This window comes from Lucilia cuprina, chromosome 5 (genome assembly GCF_022045245.1).
Source record: "Lucilia cuprina isolate Lc7/37 chromosome 5, ASM2204524v1, whole genome shotgun sequence".
Classification (NCBI taxonomy): Eukaryota; Metazoa; Arthropoda; class Insecta; order Diptera; family Calliphoridae; genus Lucilia; species Lucilia cuprina.
In genome coordinates this window covers 25,444,780-25,456,750 of record NC_060953.1, presented here as the reverse complement: position 1 = coordinate 25,456,750, position 11,971 = coordinate 25,444,780, and positions in this window count along the sequence as shown.

The following is an 11,971-nucleotide window of genomic DNA, read 5'->3' as shown; positions in this document are numbered from 1 at the left end:
ATTAGCTTTGGCAGTTTTCGTGCTAGGACAGTTTATGCACCATTTTAAAGCATTAAAATTGCCATTTGTTTTGGTATATAATTTATTGCATAATGTATTTTAGAAAATGGCCAATTGGATAGATCGGTATTATTATTTTGAATTATTTTGTGAATTATAAGATTTGAATTGTTTTCTTTTTTAATTATATTCTTACTGTTGCCAGTTATATTGAATTGCATTGAATTGTCATAAACTGCATTACCGTAATATTTTAAATATATCATTGTTAAGTAAACCCTTTTTAGTACGAAAAATGAATTGTCAAATTGTTGTATTATTAGCTGAATTGCCATTTTGTATAAATCTTAAGCTTCCTTTATTGTAAATCGCGAAAATAAAACTTCACTTGCAAATCATCAATCGTTGAGTAAAGATTAAAATATCTCTCCCGCTCTTTTAAACTCAGTGCTGTGAACAAAAATAAAATATAAAAAAACCTCAAACTCTACTTCTTTGATTTGGCCCGGCAGAACAAAAGGTGAGTTTCCTCATTCCCCAAAAACCCTTACTCTCTTATTAAAAGGGAAAGAAATATTTTATTAATCCCGCTTATTTCTCTTTTCCCAGGTTTAAAAAGACGGTAATTTGAGGTTCCGATATGGTTGTAAATAACTTTGACAGTTTTCATGCTATGACAGTCATTGATGCATCATTTTAAAGCATTATGGTTGCACTTTAATTTGGTATGTTATTTGTGGAATAATGTGATCGTCTAAAAATTGGTCAATTTGAAGGATCGGTAGAATTGTTGTTCTATGTTTAAAAACGCTGTGAATAGAGGTTCCGATATGGTTGCAAATTACTTTGACAGTTTTCATGCCAGAACAATCGTTTATGCATCGTTTTAAAGCATTACAGTTGCACTTTGTTATGGTGTATAATTTGTGGCATAATGAATTTTTTAAAAAAATTGGATAGATCGGTGTATTTATTGGTACAGGATTAGAAATGCAGTAATTTAAGGCTCCGATATGGTTGCAAATATCATTTATAGTTTTCATGCTATTGCAGTCGTTTATATATCTTTTTATTGCATTATAGTTGCCATTTGTTTTGGTATATAATTTGTTGCATAATATATATTTAGAAAATGGCCAATTGGATAGATCGGTAGAATTATTTTCACGCGGTAGTTTGAGGTTCCGATATGGCTGCAAATAACATTGACAGTTTTCACGCTATGACAGTCATTTAGTCATCATTTTAAAGCATTATGATTGCACTTTAATATGGTATATCATTTGCAGCAAAATGTGTGTTTTTACAAATTGGTCAATTTGAAGGATCGGTAGAATTATTGTTCTATGTATCAAATGCAGTAATCTGAGGTTCCGATATGGATGCAAATAACTTTGGCAGTTTTCGTGCTAGGACTTTAATTGCACTTTAATATGGTATATCATTTGTAGCTCAATGTGTGTTTTTCCAAATTGGTCAATTTGATAGATCGGTAGAATTATTGTTCTATGTTTAATAAACGCAGTAATCTGAGGTTCCCATATGGTTGCAATTAACTTTGGCAGTTTTCGTGCTAGGACAGTCGTTTATGCACCTTTTTAAAGCATTAAAATTGCCATTTGTTTTGGTATATAATTTATTGCATAATGTATTTTTAGAAAATGGCCAATTTGATAGATCGGTAGTATTATTTTCCCAGGTTTAAAAAGGCGGTAATTTGAGGTTCCGATATGGTTGTGAATAACTTTGACAGTTTTCATGCTATAAAAGTCATTTATGCATCATTTTAGAGCATTATGATTGCACTTCATATTGGTATATCATCTGTGGCATAATGTGTTCGTCTAAAAAATGGTCAATTTGAAGGATCGGTGGAATTGTTGTTCTATGTTTAAAAACGCTGTGATTTGAGGTTCCGATATGGTTGAAATAAATTTGACAGTTCTCGTGCCAGAACAATCGTTTATGCATCATTTTAAAGCAATACAGTTGCACTTTGTTTTGGTGTATAATTTGTGGCATAATGAATTTTTAAAAAAATTGGACAGATCGGTATGATTATTGGTACAGATTTAGAAATGCGGTAATTTAAGGCTCCGATATGGTTGCAAATATTTTTTATAGTTTTCATGTTATTGCAGTCGTTTATATATCTTTTTATTGCATTATAGTTGCCATTTATTTTGGTGTATAATTTATTCCATAATATATTCTTAGAAAATGGCCAATTGGATAGATCGGTAGAATTATTTTCACAGCTTTAAAATTTTAAACATAGAATTATTGTTCTATGTTTAATAAACGCAGTAATCTGAGGTTCCGATTATGATTGCACTTTATATTGTTATATCATTTGTGGCAAATTGGGTAGAATTGTTGTTCTATGTTTAAAAACGCTATGATTTGAGGTTCCTATATGGTTGCAAATAACATTGACAGTTTTTATGCCAGCACAATCGTTTATGCATCATTTTAAAGCATTGCAGTTGCATTATTATTGCACTTCAATATGGTATATCATTTGTAGCATAATGTGTATTTTTAGAAATTATTCAATTTGATAGATCAGTATAATTACTGTTCTATGTTTAATAAACGCAGTAATCTGAGGTTCCGATATGGTTGCAATTAACTTTGGCAGTTAATAGGACAGTCGTTTATGCACCATTTTAAAGCATTAAAATTGCCATTTGTTTTGGTATATAATTTATTGCATAATATATTCTTAGAAAATGGTCAATTGGATAGATCGGTAGAATTATTTTCACAGCTTTAAAAACGCGGTAGTTTGAGGTTCCGATATGTCTGCAAATAAGATTGACAGTTTTCACGCTACGACAGTCATTTATGAATCACATTAAAGCATTATGATTGCCCTTTAATATGATATATCATTTGTAGCATAATGTGTATTTTAAGAAATTGGTCAATTTGATAGATCGGTAGAATTATTGTTCTATATTTAATAAAAGCAGGAATCTGAGGTTCCAATATGGTTGCAATTAACTTTGGCAGTTTTCGTGCTAGGACAGCCGTTTATACTCCATTTTAGAGCATTAAAATTGCCTTTTGTTTTGGTATATAATTTATTGCATAATGTAGTCTTAGAAGATGGCCAATTGGATAGATCGGTAGAATTATTTTCCCAGGTTTAAAAAGGCGGTAATTTGAGGTTCCGATATGGTTGTGAATAACTTTGACAGTTTTCATGCTATGACAGTCATTTATGCATCATTTTAAAGTATTATAATAGCACTTTAATTTGGTACATAATTTGTGGCATAATGTGTTCGTCTAAAAAAAACGTCAATTTGAAGGATCGGTAGAATTGTTGTTCTATGTTTAAAAACGCTGTGATTTGAGGTTCCGATATGGTTGCAAATAACTTTGACAGTTTTCATGCCAGAACAATCGTTTATGCATCATTTTAAAGCATTACAGTTGCACTTTGTTTTGGTGTATAATTTGTGGCATAATGAATTTAAAAAAAAAATAGATAGATCGGTATATTTATTGGTACAGGTTTAGAAATGCGGTAATTTAAGGCTCCGATATGGTTGCAAATATCATCTATATATTATATAATATATTTTTAGAAAATGGCCAATTGGATAGATCGGTAGAATTATTTTCACAGCTTTAAAAACGCGGTAATTTGAGGCTTCGATATGGCTGCAAATAACATTGACAGTTTTCACGCTATGACAGTCATTTAGGCATCATTTTAAAGCATTATGATTGCACTTTAATATGGTATATCACTTGTAGCATAATGTGTGTTTTTACAAATTGGTCAACTTGATAGATCGGTAGAATTATTGTTCTATGTATCAAATGCAGTAATCTGAGGTTCCGATATGGCTGCAATTAACTTTGGCAGTTTTCGCGCTAGGACAGTCGTTTATGCACAATTTGAAAGCATTAAAATTGCCATTTGTTTTAGTATATAATTTATTGCATAATTTATTTTTAGGAAATGGCCAATTGGATAGATCGGTAATATTATTTTCCCAGGATTAAAGAGGCGGTTATTTGAAGTTCCGATATGGTTGCTAATAACTTTGACAGGTTTCATGCCAGGACAATCGTTTATGCATCATTTTAAAGCATTACAGTTGCACTTTGTTTTGGTGTATAATTTATGGCTAAATGAGTTTTTACAAAAATAGGATAGATCGGTATATTTATTGGCACAGGTTTAGAAATGCGTTAATTTAGGGCTCCGATATGGTTGCAAATATTTTTTATAGTTTTTATGTTATTGCAGTCGTTTATATATCTTTTTATTGCATTATAGTTGCCATTTGTTTTGGTATATAATTTATTGCATAATATATTCTTAGAAAATGGCCAATTGGATAGATCGGTAGAATTATTTTCACAGCTTTAAAAACGCGGTAATTTGAGGTTCAGATATGGCTGCAAATAAGATTGACAGTTTCCACGCTATGATAGTCATTTAGCCATCATTTTAAAGCATTATGATTGCACTTTAATATGGTATATCATTTGTAGCATAATGTGTGTTTTTACAAATTGGTCAACTTGATAGATCGGTAGAATTATTGTTCTATGTATCAAATGCAGTAATCTGACGTTCCGATATGGCTGCAATTAACTTTGGCAGTTTACGCGCTAGGACCTAGATCGGTAGTATTATTTTCCCAGGATTAAAAAGGTGGTAATTTGAGGTTCCGGTATGGTTGCAAATAACTTTGACAATTTTCATGCCAGGACAATCGTTTATGCATCAATTTAAAGCATTACAGTTGCACTTTGTTTTGGTGTATAATTTGTGGATAAATGAGTTTTTACAAAAATAGGATAGATCGGTATATTTATTGGCACAGGTTTAGAAATGCGGTAATTTAAGTCTCCGATATATGTTGCAAATATTTTTTAACAGTTTTCATGTTATTGCAGTCGTTTATATATCTTTTTATTGCATTATAGTTGCCATTTGTTTTGGTATATAATTTATTGCATAATATATTCTTAGAAAATGGCCAATTGGATAGATCGGTAGAATTATTTTCACAGCTTTAAAAACGCGGTAGTTTGAGGTTCCGATATGGCTGCAAATAACATTGACAGTTTTCACGCTATGACAGGCATTTATGAATCATTTTTAAGCATTATGATTGCCTTTAATATGGTATCATTTGTAGCATAATGTGTATTTTTAGAAATTCGTCAATTTGATAGATCGGTAGAATTATTGTTCTATGTTTAATAAACGCAGTAATCTGAGGTTCCGATATGGTTGCAATTAACTTTGGCAGTTTTCGTGCTAGGATAGTCGATTATGCACCATTTTAAAGCATTAAAATTGCCATTTGTTTTGCTATATAATTTATTGCATAATGTATTTTTAGAAAATGGCCAATTGGATAGATCGGTAGTATTATTTTCCCAGGTTTAAAAAGGCGGTAATTTGAGGTTCCGATATGGTTGTGAATAACTTTGACAGTTTTTATGCTATGACAGTCATTTATGCATCATTTTGGAGCATTATGATTGCACTTTATATTGGTATATCATTTGTGGCATAATGTGTTCGTCTAAAAAATAGTCAATTTGATGGATCGGTAGAATTGTTGTTCTATGTTTTAAAACGCTGTGATCTGAGGTTCCCATATGTTTGCAAATAACATTAAAAGTTTTTATGCCAGGACAATCGTTTATGCATCATTTTAAAGCATTACAGTTGCACTTTGTTTTGGTGTATAATTTGTGGCATAATGAGTTTTTACAAAAATAGGATAGATTGGTATATTTATTGGTACAGGTTTAGAAATGCGGTATTTTAAGGCTCCGATATGGTTGCAAATATCTTTTAAAGTTTTCATGTTATTGCAGTCGTTTATGTATCTTTTTATTGCATTATAGTTGCCATTTGTTTTGGTACATAATTTATTGCATAATATATTTTTAGAAAATGGCCAATTGGATAGATCGGTAGAATTATTTTCACAGTTTTAAAAACGCGGTAGTTCGAGGTTCCGATATGGCTGCAAATAACATTGACAGTTTTCACGCTATGACAGTCATTTATGAATCATTTTAAAACATTATTTTTGCACTTCAATATGGTATATCATTTGTAGCATAATGTGTATTTTTATAAATTATTCAATTTGATAGATCGGTATAATTATTGTTCTATGTTTAATAAATGCAGTAATCTGAGGTTCCAAAATGGTTGCAATTAACTTTGGCAGTTTTCGTGGTAAGACAGTCGTTTATGCACTATTTTAAAGCATTAAAATTGCCATTTGTTTTGGTATATAATTTATTGCATAATGTAGTTTTAGAAAATGGCCAATTGGATAGATCGGTAGAATTATTTTCCCAGGTTTAAAAAGGCGGTAATTTGAAGTTCCGATATGGTTGTGAATAACTTTGACAGTTTTCATGCTATGACAGTCATTTATGCATCATTTTAAAGCATTATGATTGCAGTTTAATTTGGTATATCATTTGTGGCATAATGTGTTCGTCTTTAAAATGGTCAATTTGAAGGATCGGTAGAATTATTGTTCTATGTTTAAAAACGCTGCGATTTGAGGTTCCGATATGGTTGCAAATAACTTAGACAGTTTTCATTTAGCCATCATTTTAAAGCATTATGATTGCACTTCAATATGGTATATCATTTATAGCATAATGTGTATTTTTAGAAATTATTCAATTTGATAGATCGGTATAATTATTGTTCTATGTTTAATAAATGCAGTAATCTGAGGTTCCGATATGGTTGCAATTAACTTTGGCAGTAGAGTCGTTTATGCACTATTTTAAAGCATTAAAATTGCCATTTGTTTTGGTATATAATTTATTGCATAATGTATTTTTAGAAAATGGCCAATTGGATAAATCGGTAGAATTATTTTCCCAGGTTTAAAAAGGCGGTAATTTGAGGTTCCAATATGGTTGTGAATAACTTTGACAGTTTACATGCCAGGACAATCGTTTATGCATCATTTTAAAGCATTGCTGTTGCACTTTGTTTTGGTGTACAATTTGTGGCATAATGAATTTTTACAGAAATTGGATAGATCGGTATATTTTTTGGTACAGGTTTGAAAATCCGGTAATTTAAGGCTCCGATATGGTTGCAAATATCTTTTATAATTTTCATGTTATAGCAGTCGTTTATATATCTTTTTATTGCATTATAGTTGCCATTTGTTTTGGTATATAATTTATTGCATAATATATTTTTAGAAAATGGCCAATTGGATAGATCGGTAGAATTATTTTCACAGCTTTAAAAACGCGGTAGTTTGAGGTTCCGATATGGCTGCAAATAACATTGGAAGTTTTCACGCTATGACAGTCATTTATGCATCATTTTAGAGCATTATGATTGCACTTTAATATGGTATATCATTTGTAGCATAATGTGTATTTTTAGAAATTGGTCAAATTGATAGATCGGTAGAATTATTGTTCTATGTTTAAAAACGCTGTGATTTGAGGTTCCGATATGGTTGCAAATAACTTTGACAGTTTTCATGCCAGGACAATCGTTTATGCATCATTTTAAAGCATTACAGTTGCACTTTGTTTTGGTGTATAATTTGTGGCATAATGAATTTTTACAAAAATTGGATAGATCGGTATATTTATTGGTACAGGTATAGAAATGCGGTAATTTAAGGCTCTGATATGGTTGCAAATATCCTTTATAGTATGTTATTGCAGTCGTTTATATACCTTTTTATTGCATTATAGTTGCAATTTGTTTTGGAATATAATTTATTGCATAATATATTTTTAGAAAATGGCCAATTGGATAGATCGGTAGAATTATATTCACAGCTTTATAAACGCGGTAGTTTGAGGTTCCGATATGGCTGCAAATAACATTGGCAGTTTTCACGCTATGACAGTCATTTATAAATCATATTAAAGAATTATGATTGCACTTTAATATGGTATATCATTTGTAGCATAATGTGTATTTTTAGAAATTGGTCAATTTGATAGATATGTAGAATTATTGTTCTATGTTTAATAAACGCAGTAATCTGATGTTACGATATGGTTGCAATTAACTTTTGCAGTTTTCGTGCTAGGATAGTCGTTTATGCACCATTTTAAAGCATTAAAATTGCCATTTGTTTTGGTATATAATTTATTGCATAATGTATTTATAGAAAATGGCCAATTGGACAGATCGGTAGAATAATTTTTCCCAGGTTTAAAAAGGCGGTAATTTGAAGCATTACAGTTGCACTTTGTTTTGGTGTTTAATTTGTGGCATAATGAATTTTTACAACAATTGGATAGATCGGTATCTTTATTGGTACAGGTTTAGAAATGCGGTAATTTAAGGCTCCGATATGGTTGCAAATATCATTTATAGTTTTCATGCTCTTGCAGTCGTTTATATATCGCGGTAATTTAAGGCTCCGATATGGTTGCAAATATCTTTTATAGTTTTCATGTTATATCAGTCGTTTATATATCTTTTTATTGCATTATAGTTGCCATTTGTTTTGGTGTATAATTTGTTGCATAATATATTTTTAGAAAATCGGTAGAATTATTTTCACATCTTTAAAAACGCTGTAGTTTGAGGTTCCGATATGGCTGCAAATAACATTGACAGTTTTCACGCTATGACAGTAATTTATGAATCATTTTAAAGCATTATGATTGCAATTTAATATGGTATAACATTTGTAGCATAATGTGTATTTTTAGAAATTGGTCAATTTGATAGATCGGTAGAATTATTGTTCTATGTGTAATAAACGCAGTAATTTGAGGTTCCGATATGGTTGCAATTAACTTTGGCAGTAGAGTCGTTTATGCACTATTTTAAAGCATTAAAATTGCCATTTGTTTTGGTATATAATTTATTGCATAATGTATTTTTAGAAAATGGCCAATTGGATAGATCGGTAGTATTATTTTCCCAGGTTTAAAAAGGCGGTAATTTGAGGTTCCGATATGGTTGTGAATAACTTTGACAGTTTTCATGCTATGACAGTCATTTATGCATCATTTTAGAGCATTATGATTGCACTTTATACAGGTATATCATTTGTGGCATAATGTGTTCGTCTAAAAAATCGTCAATTTGATGGATCGGTAGAATTGTTGTTCTATGTTTTAAAACGCTGTGATTTGAGGTTCCCATATGTTTGCAAATAACATTAAAAGTTTTTATGCCAGGACAATCGTCTATGCATCATTTTAAAGCATTACAGTTGCACTTTGTTTTGGTGTATAATTTGTGGCATAATGAGTTTTTACAAAAATAGGATAGATCGGTATATTTATTGGTACAGATTTAGAAATGCGGTAATTTATATATCTTTTATATATCGCTTATATATCTTTTTATTGCATTATAGTTGCCATTCGTTTTGGTATATAATTTATTGTATAATATATTTTTAGAAAAAGGTCCAATTGGATAGATCGGTAGAATTATTTTCACAGCTTTAAAAACGCGGTAGTTTGAGGATCCGATATGGCTGCAAATAACATTGACAGTTTTCACGCTATGACAGTTATTTATGAATCATTTTAAAGCATTATGATTGCATTTCAATATGGTATATCATTTGTAGCATAATGTGTATTTTTAGAAATTCGTCAATTTGATAGATCGGTATAATTATTATTCTATGTTTAATAAACGCAGTAATCTGAGGTTCCGATATGGTTGCAATTAACTTTGGCAGTTTTCATGCTAGAACAGTCGTTTATGCACCATTTTAAAACATTAAAATTGCCATTTGTTTTGCTATATAATTTATTGCATAATATATTTTTAGAAAATGGCCAATTGGATAGATCGGTAGAATTATTTTCCCAGGTTTAAAAAGGCGGTAATTTGAGGTTCCAATATGGTTGTGAATAACTTTGACAGTTTTCATGCTATGACAGTCATTTATGCATCATTTTTAAGCATTATGATTGCACTTTAATTTGGTATATCATTTGCGACATAATGTGTTCGTCTAAAAAATGGTCAATTTGAAGGATCGGTAGAATTGTTGTTCTATGTTTAAAAACGCTGTGATTTGAGGTTCCGATAAGGTTGTGAATAACATTGACAGTTTTCATGCCAGGACAGTCGTTTATGCATCATTTTAAAGCATTACAATTGAACTTTGTTTTGGTGTATAATTTGTGGCATAATGTATTTTTAGAAAATGGCCAATTGGATAGATCGGTAGTATTATTTTCCCAGGCTTAAAAAGGCGGTAATTTGAAGTTCCGATATGGTTGTGAATAACTTTGACAGTTTTCATGCTATGACAGTCATTTATGCATCATTTTAGAGCATTATGATTGCACTTTATACTGGTATATCATTTGTGGCATAATGTGTTCGTCTAAAAAATAGTCAATTTGATGGATCGGTAGAATTGTTGTTCTATGTTTTAAAACGCTGTGATTTGAGGTTCCCATATGTTTGCAAATAACATTAAAAGTTTTTATGCCAGGACAATCGTTTATGCATCATTTTAAAGCATTGCAGTTGCACTTTGTTTTGGTGTATAAGTTGTGGCATAATGAGTTTTTACAAAAATAGGATAGATCGGTATATTTATTGGTACAGATTTAGAAATGCGGTAATTTATATATCTTTTATATATCGCTTATATATCTTTAATTTATTGCATAATATATTTACAGTTTTCACGCTATGACAGTCATTTATGAATCATTTTAAAGCATTATGATTGCATTTCAATATGGTATATCATTTGTAGCATAATGTGTATTTTTAGAAATTATTCTGTTAATGTAAAAGAAGGAAAGAACGACCGTGCTATTAAAGGGTATATAGAGAACTCTTAAATTTATTAACAATTTACTTATATTTATAATATTAACATCTAACATAAAATTCTTATCAACTTTAAAACAATGCATGTGGAATATTCTAATCAGAAAACATTCTAATCATAAATTATGTATTTAATGTATGGTCATAAAAAAACCCACATTTACAATGCTTGTGCATTTGTTGCAACCATCAGTCTATGCTCTGATCGTGTGTTCATTAACATAAACATTACCGATCAAGCATCTGACTTAAAGCATTAAATTTATTTTATTGATTTGGGCAAATACATAAAACTTCTAATTTATTGATAAGTTTTATACCCGTATAATATAAACACGCATTTCTATTCCACATACATAGTTTTTTATTTTAAATATCAAAATTCAATCTACAGGATTGAACATTCTGCCGGCCCTGAAAGCTTCTAGTTTTTCAGAACAAAACAGAACTAAATAAAAATTATAATTTAATTTTAAAAACTTTATATATAACAACAATATCATATAAATTTATATTGAACCTTTTAGTTCAATATTTTAAATATATTTTTTTCTTTTAAATCAAATTTAAATCAAATTTTAGAAAACTTAAGTTCATAAAAAAATTAAAAAAAATTCCTAACTTAACTCTACCCTATATTATACGGGGCAGCGTAATGGTAGCTGGCAGATAGGTTGATGAAATATGGCACGTTCTTTTCAGTATCCAAAACAAGGCAATAATGACGACAGTGATTATGATAATAATGATCAAGCTTATCTTGTAATGATTAAGATGATGGCCCTCAGCTAATATCGGAAAACCAAGAATTGTTATTTCTTTAGGAATGTCTGGAATCTTGTACACCTCTACTTCACTGTTAAGCTTCAAGTGACTTATATTAGGCATAAATGATGTTATATTCATAGAGGGGAACATATAATCAACGTCTGTTGCATATGTATCATATGCCCACAAATGAAGATCTGCTGCTTCCAAATGACAATCTGCTTCCATAGTTAATAGTCCTGAACCATGTAAAACAATATGTTGAGTTTTATCTTGATGGGTTACTTCTGCTGGTGTATGTTCATATACTGAGAAAATCCAAGTATTCGGTGTATATGTTTGACGCCAATAGTTTTGAAGATTTTTAATTTCTATTTCACAGCTATC